This window comes from Quercus suber, unplaced genomic scaffold (assembly GCF_002906115.3).
Source record: "Quercus suber isolate HL8 unplaced genomic scaffold, Cork oak 2.0 scaffold_40, whole genome shotgun sequence".
Classification (NCBI taxonomy): domain Eukaryota; kingdom Viridiplantae; phylum Streptophyta; class Magnoliopsida; order Fagales; family Fagaceae; genus Quercus; species Quercus suber.
The window spans coordinates 661649-671582 of record NW_027069505.1 but is presented as its reverse complement, the minus strand read 5'-3'; the positions used below and the strand labels follow the sequence as shown (position 1 = coordinate 671582).

General features: G+C 35.4%; 1 long non-coding RNA gene across 1 annotated transcript; it reads right to left on the bottom strand.

Annotated features, from left to right (window-relative positions):
* Positions 1 to 1430: 1430 nt before the first annotated feature.
* On the bottom strand, positions 1431 to 6767 carry LOC136066608 (uncharacterized). The gene is made up of 5 exons (XR_010628130.1): positions 6062 to 6767; positions 5863 to 5920; positions 5599 to 5769; positions 2160 to 2360; positions 1431 to 1992 (listed from the first exon to the last, which is right to left on the bottom strand). It is a non-coding gene; the product is annotated as an uncharacterized LOC136066608 (long non-coding RNA).
* Positions 6768 to 9934: the final 3167 nt, after the last annotated feature.

Sequence of the window (9934 nt, the reverse complement as noted above, 5' to 3'; positions counted from 1 at the left end):
ACTTTAATATATGTTTCAAGATTATTCTTATACTTTGAAAATTTTCACTTGGTAATGACGGTAAGAAAGGTTTTTTGATACATTTTAAAATATAAAGAAGATTTTGAAATAAAGATAAAAGATTGAGATTAAACATTATGTTTTATGAAAAATCTAGTACTAACATTATAAAAGATTGAGATTAACCAGGCGTATGTGTTTATACTCAAAGAAACACACGGAAGAGCATGTTTAATTAAATATCCTCTTAATTTTAATTTTTTTAAAGTTCATCTTTTTCTATTAATACAAGTTTATTTTATTTTTCTTTGTGTAGGTTTATTGTATCTACGTATATGGCTTTGTTCCAAACAATTTCAATGTTGATTTCCTTTATCATTATTGCTTTAGCAACAAAGCAGAACCTGGTTAATGGAATTTCAAAAAATAGTTACAGTGACATATGTAATAAGACCCCACAACCTAACGATTGCAACAAATGTTTTTTCTTTAATCCGGGAAGTGCTACTGCAGATGTAATGGGACTCGCAAAGATAATGATCGATGCCTGTGCTTCAACACAAGCTCAAAACTTGAAACAAACGTTTGACAACTTAAATGCTACAGACCCAAATCAGAGTGCTAGAGCAACATATGGATATTGTGCTAGTATGTACCAGGATATACATCAAAAGTTAGCCAATGCATCTTCGGACTTGGGATCGAAAAATTACCAAGAGGCTAGAAGTGATGTGCAAGCAGCCTTAGTGTTTCACTTTCAGTGTTTTACGCTGTTAAAGAATATAACATACCCAGATGATCTTGGGACTTATTTAAGGAACTTTTGGGCTTGTGCTTTAGATTCGCAAATTATTATCGATCAAATTCATAAATAGTTAAATTGTGTGGTTTTCCTTCTATGAGATTATATATGAATAAAGGAAGCAATGTTAAAGGGATGTAAAATCTGTCATTTTGGCCATCTATCTTATTAACAGAAGTTTTGTTCTATAGAAGATAGTCCAACTGATCCGAAGTTGGATTTGTCTTTATCTTGGATCAAGTTCATCCATAGTTAAATATAAAGTTTGTAATTTAATTTTCAATTTTAGGTGACTAATATCGACAATATACTATCACGTAAGATTGGTTTACAAAAGTTAAAGTCTAGAACTGTTAGGGGAAATGAATCATCATTGATAATTTAACACATTTTCAGCATTTTTTTTTTCATGCATTCTATGGTTTCAATTGGTCTAGTACTTAAGAGGCTTTATTAAAGATTTGAAAAGAAAAATGCTAAATCATGATTTAGCAATAATGAAAAGATAGGCCAATTGAAAAATTATGTATAATGAAAATGCTAAACAACGAAGTGTAACTTTAGCATTTTCCATCAATAAAATACTAGGATGAAATACAAAGGTGCTAAAGTGGGAAGACACGACAAATGCAATAATCAAACATATTAATAAATTATATAGTGTTATGAAACAAGCCAATACAAACAGAAACACCGGAAACCCTGAGACTTCAGCTAGTCCACTACAACAAGGTCATCTGAACTAAAAATTAAAAGATTATCTCCATTGGAAAACAATGTTACATCATCCCAACCCAATTCTAAACAAAGATATGAGTCTTTGGACTAAACACAGCATCAGATTGGTGCTAATCTTACCCAACATCTTGTTTTTAAAAACAAACCAACCACAAACGCCAGCTACTAGCAAGCTTTTAAGCAGAAGTCATGAATGATGTAATGTGGTACACTCTAGTTAGAACAGATTACTCTGTATAGGTTAGGAAGAGTTGCAGCTACTTCCTTTGAACATCATCCAAAACTTGACATCCTTTCTCATCTCTTCACTTTGATTTCCTCTGTTTTGACCTCTCCATGAATTCTTGAGTTTCTCTGAGACCATATGTGAATCATGTCATAGACAGTAGCACACCAAGCCACTCTGCATAAGAAACTCCTGATGCTCTTTCCTTTGATACTCTGCATAAAACCTTAAACAAACACAAGCTGGTTTAACAACACATCTTTTCACATGCTTTATAGCCATGGTTGAAGCATTTAGAAAAAAAGTTGTCAAGAAATACGGTGCAGTAATATTTTCATCAGCTAACCCTCCACACATTCTCAATTAATCTACACAAAAATCAGCTACGTTTACCTTGGGAAGATACACATCCAAAAGATAGCCAAACTGATTGAAATGCAACTGCACATTATCAACAGTAGCTTCAATTGGAATACATCCTTTAAAAAGCGCCTCTTTGCCCACTTAGCAGCTGAACTTCCTAAAGGCTTAACAGCACAATCATCAGCAGAAGTAGAAACAACCAGCACTTCTGCACAGTCATCAGCAAGTCCTCTTTACATCCAGAAGAAAAAAAATAGTCAATTCACAGGCATCTGACCAGTTACATGAACATGATCTGCAGGAGAGGCAGAGTCAACAGCAATATGCACACCCCACGCCCCCAAAATAAAAATAAAAATAGAAAGAATTGACAGCTTGAGAGCCAATATATTAGTATAACATTGTATATATTTTATAATGTACAAGGACATCCACAGTGACTGTAAGCAGAACTATTTGATGTCCTATAAAATGGAGAACCAAACCAAAAATTAAGGAATAATAAGGGGTCATTTAAATCTTGAGGATATATTTTCCAGTGCAGGTTGAGATGCAGAGAACAGTATAAATCATGCACATGAGATTTATCAACAAAATTCCAAAATAGGACATTGTCCCATAAAAATGTCTGTGAACACTAGCACTAGCCCAATATCGCACAGATCATATACACAAGCAGTATGCTTCTCTCATTTGTTACTTCCTATGACCATTTAAAATGATGTTAAGTGCTGGCAATCACATATTCTAATTTAAATTTCTTTTCTGTCAATGCCAATCTAATTCAACTATAACTTACAAACAACAATGGTCTCAAACATCTTAAGCAGTCTATTACGATGTTTATCCAAAAGAATAAAAAATATATACATTTTGGCAATGTTAATCTATCAATTATTGAAGTGTGAATACCCATTTTGTGGTAAAATTTCCAGTGTTTATAAAATTCTTGAACTTCACATCTTCAATAATCAACTTGTTGGGCTATGTGGAGCCTGTTTTGTGTTCGATCCAATTTGTGATCCAACCTGAACTGGAAGAATTACGGTTTTAAATGGGATTTTTTTTTTTTTGTGAGGCTTAGTTCATGGAGCATAGGCCTGGGCTAGCAAGGGCATTTTTGGCTTGTTTTGGACCCATTGTTTGGGTATATATTTTTGCTTCAAAATTAGGGGTGCCTGCATCATTGTACTGTAGCCACCTCTGTATTTTTCTCCTTGACATGGTGAAAATTGCAGCAACTTCATGGATGTAAGCATATTGCCAAACCATTTAAATCTTTGTGCGTGTGGTTTTTGTTTTTGTTTTTGTTATGGTTTTTTTTTTTTTTTTTTCATAGGTTATGGGAATTATGTTAAATTCTCAACACAACATCTACATCCTACCAATAATTTATTGGTAGAGTAGATATCATGTAGGAAATTATTCAACTAACAGATCAAGCAGGAAAGTATTCAACTATGGAAATTTTGATTTAAATGAAAATTAAGAAAGAAGATTTTTTTTTTTTTAAAATGAGGCAGAGCTAATATGAGTGAAAGGTATCCATGGAAAAGTCATTACTCACCAAATTGTAAGATTGAAATTTATCAATCATCTTGTTAGCTTTATTCCGAACCAATTTGCTTGTAATTTAGCACTTAGTAACCCTATATTTAGGTGGGATTATTATAAGGGTAGTGTGTGAGAAGAGGTGAAGAAAAGCTCATGCATGTGCAAGAAAGCAGGGTTTCGTGGCTAGGACTCACGGCTGACTTGCGACTGGCAAGCCGCCAAATGCAGGCACGTGAGAAGCAAACAAGGAAGCTGAAGGGTCGCGCCAGGTGTCACACTACAGAACAAAAGTCCCAGGCTAGTCAGGCCGTTACGTCGCGACTTGAACTTGCAACTTGGACAAGTCGCGAGGTCAAGCCGTCAATCAGCCCTGTTTGGCAAAAACTAACTCTTCGTATTCCAAACACACACCACTATATATAGACCCTTATACCCACTAATTTGAGAGAGCTTCCAGAGAGAGAAATTTTTGAGAGAAACCCTAGAGAAAAAAACAAGATTGTCTCATCCCCAATCTTTACCTTAGAGACTCTACAAATCCCTCTACTCTCTTCCTCTCCATTGTCATACCCTTAAGAGGTCATTGACCAAATCCTTATCTCACCACATCTACGTCTGTGAGAAGGTTCATTTGGTGCTAAGGGAAGCAGTTTGGAAGGAACCAATATACATTGGTTGATGCTGTGGTCTAGTAGCGGAATCCGGGAAGCTAAAGAAGAAATAAGTTCGGCGTAACCTCGTTGGAGCAAGAAGTTTGGAGGGCTTAGGTACTTGGGTAGATTGGGCTTGGAGAGTCTTCTGCTGTTCATGTATCCCAATTACATTCTTTAGTGGGTTATTTGACCGTTTGGAGGGCAGCAGAGAGGTTTTACGCCGAGGACTTCGGTTTCCTCTTCGATAACACATCGTGTGTTGTCCGTGTGTTTGCATCTTCCTTTCCTTTATCTTTACTTTATATTTACTACTGTGGATGTGTTTATATTTGGCATAGATTATGTATCAATTCTGTGATTGGCTTATGTTCATGTTCCGCACATAAATTGTTTGATTATAAGCTTCAATTGATTTTTTATAATTTGGGATCTAAACGTTCAAGGGTGTTTTATACACATTTTGAACTTTCACAAATCACAAAGAGAATAAGAAATAAATGAGATAGAAGGAAGAGCACAGCAATACTAAAGGCAACTGTGCAAGTAGTGGAGAGGTTATCCTAAAACTTATTTTCCCATATCTTTAAGAATGGCATTAGTGGGTTGTCTTAGTCTCTCAAGGTGAAATTCCTCATTAGAGCTTCTTGTGCACTGGGTCATGCCTCATAAATCAAAATTATAGTTTTGCATTTTTCTTTTGCTATTATCAATCATCAATTGACGAATGAGACCCCAATTAACAAATAAAGAGGCCACACAACCCTTTATTGCTTGCTAAAACACTACATATCACCTTGCTATTAAAAGAGTAAGCCCAAACTTCTGCACTTTCAAGGTTGGTTAATTTCTAGGAATTGAATCCTTGGTTCTAGTAATTGATGATTTTGTATTTTCTGGTAGTCTAGCCCTATTTTGATTTCATTTATATATTTCAAGGGGTCATGAGTTCATAGTATAATCAAGGTTCTATTGATAAAGTGTCAAACTACCCTCCAAGGTGAACTTGAAGCACCTAGATTCAGAAAGCCCCTTTTTAAAATCTAGATTCACAATTAAAAATTGCATACATAAGCACTAAAACACAATGACCCTACCACCTTCTCACGGCCTACACACCTACAACCTTAGCCAAGCCAGAGAACACATCACTTCATTATTGTGCAATGTACCATCCATGTAAACTACAAATATTATCTCAAACTTCAATACAAGCCAAAATGGAACATCAAATTACAAAACCAACATGATAGATAGTAGCTCACCTGCTAAACCAGAGCTACTGTAGGGGCGAGGATGACACATATGCATATGCTCTTTTGGCGCTTCCTTATCAAGTGACCCAGCTCGTGTATAAGCAGTACAACAATGTGGTCATCCCCAAATAAACAATAACATTCTCCTCCAAAGCTTACTGGCAAAGCTCCAACTGGTACCTTTAGGAAACATATATACAGAACAACATAACTCACAATTAGCTCTTATTTTCATGGAAAAAAAATGCATTTTATTTGAAGGAAAGAAATTACCAGCAAAGCCAAAGACAACTGGCTTACTTGAGCTGTGCTTATGTGTTCTGAAAAGTTTCTATGAAAATTATAGGATAAAGAAAAAAAATTATATGTTCTCAATGGAAACCAAAAAATTAAGAACTCAAAAAATAAGTCTGAAACCACTATTTCAACCTATATAATTCAAAAGATTTTTACCATTTCGACATTAATTTACCTCAAGTTTCCTTGTAGCCAAACAGAAATAGCACCAAACCCCATGCTACTGGCGGTAGTACGATCGTCTCTGCCATCAAATTGTTTAAATGAAAATAATAAAATAAAATAATGATCTTAAAGTTACCTTTGATTCCTCTTTCTCACAATTAGGGAGTTACCTTTGTCCCTTATGTGCATAAATTCCCAATCCAGTTTTCAATTAGATTCGGGTGTTCTATCAGGGCTTCCCATAGTTTTAGAATCTTCCTCTGAATCGTCTAAGTCATTATCCTCATTTCGAGTGAACGTGAAACGAAATCCAACCTTGGGTTGCTCGACATCTTCAATGCCTTGCTCAAATACCAACTCGGCTCCACATTTCGTAATCTCCAAGCCTCGATTGCAGGTTTCAAATTTTACCTCTATTTGGCTGAATGCATAAGCGTCCACTCGATTCAATACGTCTTTAAAGGGTCTTTCCAATAATATAGAGGGAATATATCACAGAAAAATCTGATGCGATTCATTCTTACCAAAATTCCTCAGATAATTGAATGCCCGTTAATCTAATAGGTTCGTGTTCGTTGATTTTGAAAGAACATCGAAGCGTGTCATCAAGTTGGTAAAGTGGACGATGCCGGCGGAATATAAAAACAGCACACACAGTGATTCCATTAAATTTGTTACATAATAATAAATATGAAGGAATTATCAGATTCACTGAACCCCCCACATTTTGGGGCCTAAACTGATTCGGAATTTTACTTCCAGGAATTATGAGATATGACATATACCAATAGCATTTCTGAGAAAAAAAAAGAGTGCCCCTAAAACAAACAAATCATGATGTTTAGAACTTCCCATGCAAAAGAAGAGAGAGAGAACCTCAATGGTATGACGCCATGGAGGGCATCCCTGAAACAAACAAATCATGATGTTTAGAACTTCACATGCAAGAGAGAGAGAGAGAGAGAGAGAGAGAGAGAGCTTAATTCATTCTTAATCAATTTGTGGCAATACTGAAGTTGTAGATTCGAGTTAAAATCATGCTCTAGTCTTAATGATAATGTTTCTAGTGAGGTACACCCTTTTGCACCGATAAACCTAATATTTAATGGAAGTTTGGGAAACATTCGAAGTTGAGTGCAACCAGCCAAAAAAAAGCCTTCCCAAATTAGATAGTAGAATGATACTTTAAGGAAGGCAAACAAAATTATTTCCCCTTAGGTTTAAACTTTTTAAAGATGACAAGCACCCAAGAGCATTAGGAATTGTCTGAAGATTGCAATAGCTTAGATCCAGATTGGTTAAAGAACATAAGCCTTGTAACAAGCTCATGAGATCTGGACTATTCCTTGGCTGCATTAAAGGAAAACTAAGAAGCATATTAGATGATAGCCCCACACAATCATGGAGAGATAGCACCCTCAGAATTTTTGAGTGAACAACAGATGAAGGTAGCCTTGTTATAGCAGTTCCACTCACATCTAGGTTCCACATACCTTTGATATTCCCCAAATTCTCTGGTAGTTCATTAAGTTTTGAACAACCGGATAAAATGAGAACCTTCAAAGATATTAAACAACAATAGGCATCCAAAAGACTATAAAGATTTTTACAATTGCTTAGATTCAATACAATAAGGCCAGTTAAATACTCCACAGAGAATGGTAGTTCATTTATTGTAGTCTCCCTCAAACAAAGTGTTGACAAACATGACATATTTCCTACAATTTTTGGAAACTTCTTCAGTCTCAAACAACCACCAAGATTGAAAATTTCAAGTGCTTCCAAGCTGATCTTGTGAGGAAGGTTTGTGAGACATTTGCAACCATTCAAATCCAATCGAATTAGTTGTTTGAGATCTCCAAGAGATGAGTGAATCTTATATAGTCTTGTACAATGTCGAAGAATCAATTGCTTAAGCTTTGGGGCTCCACTAAGGTCCGGGATCTCAATCAAGTTTTGAGAGCCACTTAGGTCTATGAGTTTTAACTCATCTAAATTCTGTTATAAACCAATAATTAATTAGATAAAGATAGGGCTTAATGAAAATGAATAAAATGCACATTTGCATGACTAAAATCTTACCATATTTCCTTTCCATAGTTGTTTGATCCCACTACAATGCATTCTCAACTCAACAAGTTTGTTTGGCTGGAAATTGGTTGGTATGCATTTTAAATGATATCCATGCCATTCAAGAACACGCAACTCATTAGATAGATAACTGAGGCCTTATGGAAGTTGCACCGCACCTCTAAGAATGTCTTCTGGAAGTTGCATAGTACCATTTATGAAGTTTAGTAGAAGTCCCTTATTACCAATTTTAAGCAATCTCAAAAACTTCATCTTTGAGAAAGCTTCAGCACTCAATTGTTCCTTTTTTTGAATAGGTATGTTTAGCATTATGCCTTCAACTACCTCTGTTCCCTAATAACCAAAAACAATGAAATTAGAATAATTAGTAAAATCTTAAAAATTTTAATAATAATATATGTACTTATTTAAGTTCAAGTTTATTATTAGTCAGCTTACAGTATTATTCTTTAATACATGAATGACATCCTCGTAAATCCACGACCTACTACGTCCACTAGGCTCTTTAGGAGATTCACAACGAACGATTTCTTGACCCATATCTTGTAGCAAATCATGCGTCCACAAAGTTCTTGTGTTAATAATGGTTATGAGAGATTTGTCCACAAGAACACCAATATTGATAGGTCACAATATGAATGACCCATTGTGATTAACCCTAATTAATTAATTTAGCCAAGTAATTAATTAATCAATTAATCATGCAATTTTATGGAAGCACAAACAAATCACCAATCAACTAAATATGCAGCGGAAAATAAATAACACGGTGATTTGTTTACGAATGGGGAAAACCCTAATGGCAAAAACCCCACCGGGTGATTTTCAGGTCACTACTCCCGAAACTCCACTATTATCAAATCAAGCGGTTACAAGTAAAGGAATCCCAAGTACATTACCAACCTACAGTTGAACCCTTACCCCAATACCTAATTGGACTTGATCTGTAGTGACAGTCTCCACCTTTGATGCACGGCTCCCAAGTACGTGACTAACCAATGCGCGGATCCAAGTACACGACTTCAGAACACCAACTGAGAAGGAATAGTTGGTTGCAAAATTCTTCAGATCATCCTTTCTGATGAATAGCAGGAAGATGCTTGGTTATAAAACCCTATGGTGCAAATACACAGCAACTTCTTGATGGAAGATGAACTAGGTCAAGAACTTCGTCTGTTGATCACAATTTGCTTAAACAGAGATTGCTCAATGATAATGCAACTTGTGTCACCCAAAACGGCTCTTAAAATAATCCTTTTATATGTTTAGGGTTAGAAGAAAAGAAGGTCCAAAAATATATTCACGGATCCCAAGAAAATCAGATTGGAAATCTGACTTTTTAAATCTCGACAGATAGCAGGTGTCGAGGTAGCTGTCGAGAGGTGTCGAGCTTTATAAATTTTGCATTTCAACTTGCTTTCTCTTGGACAGACTTGATGACTTCAACACTTGATCTTGAAACATTGTTTCTTGAAGTATTAAAAACACCTAGAACTACCCAATTACAAGCAAAGTGCGTTTTGTCAAAGGATTATCCAATTTACATAACTAAGTGACATATGTTCTTAAACAAGTTAAAACAATCTCCCCCTTTGGCATTCCGTGACAAAACCACAACAAACAAATGAGCATATGAGAGAAGTCATAAATCACTCAACTCATATTCACTTGTTGAATACAATAAAATCTATCCTAACACAAACTCTTGAAAAACTTTGCAAGAAGAGAGCTTATGATAAGTAGACTTTGACAACCTGTATTTCTGAAACACTTTAAACAAAACTCATCAAGG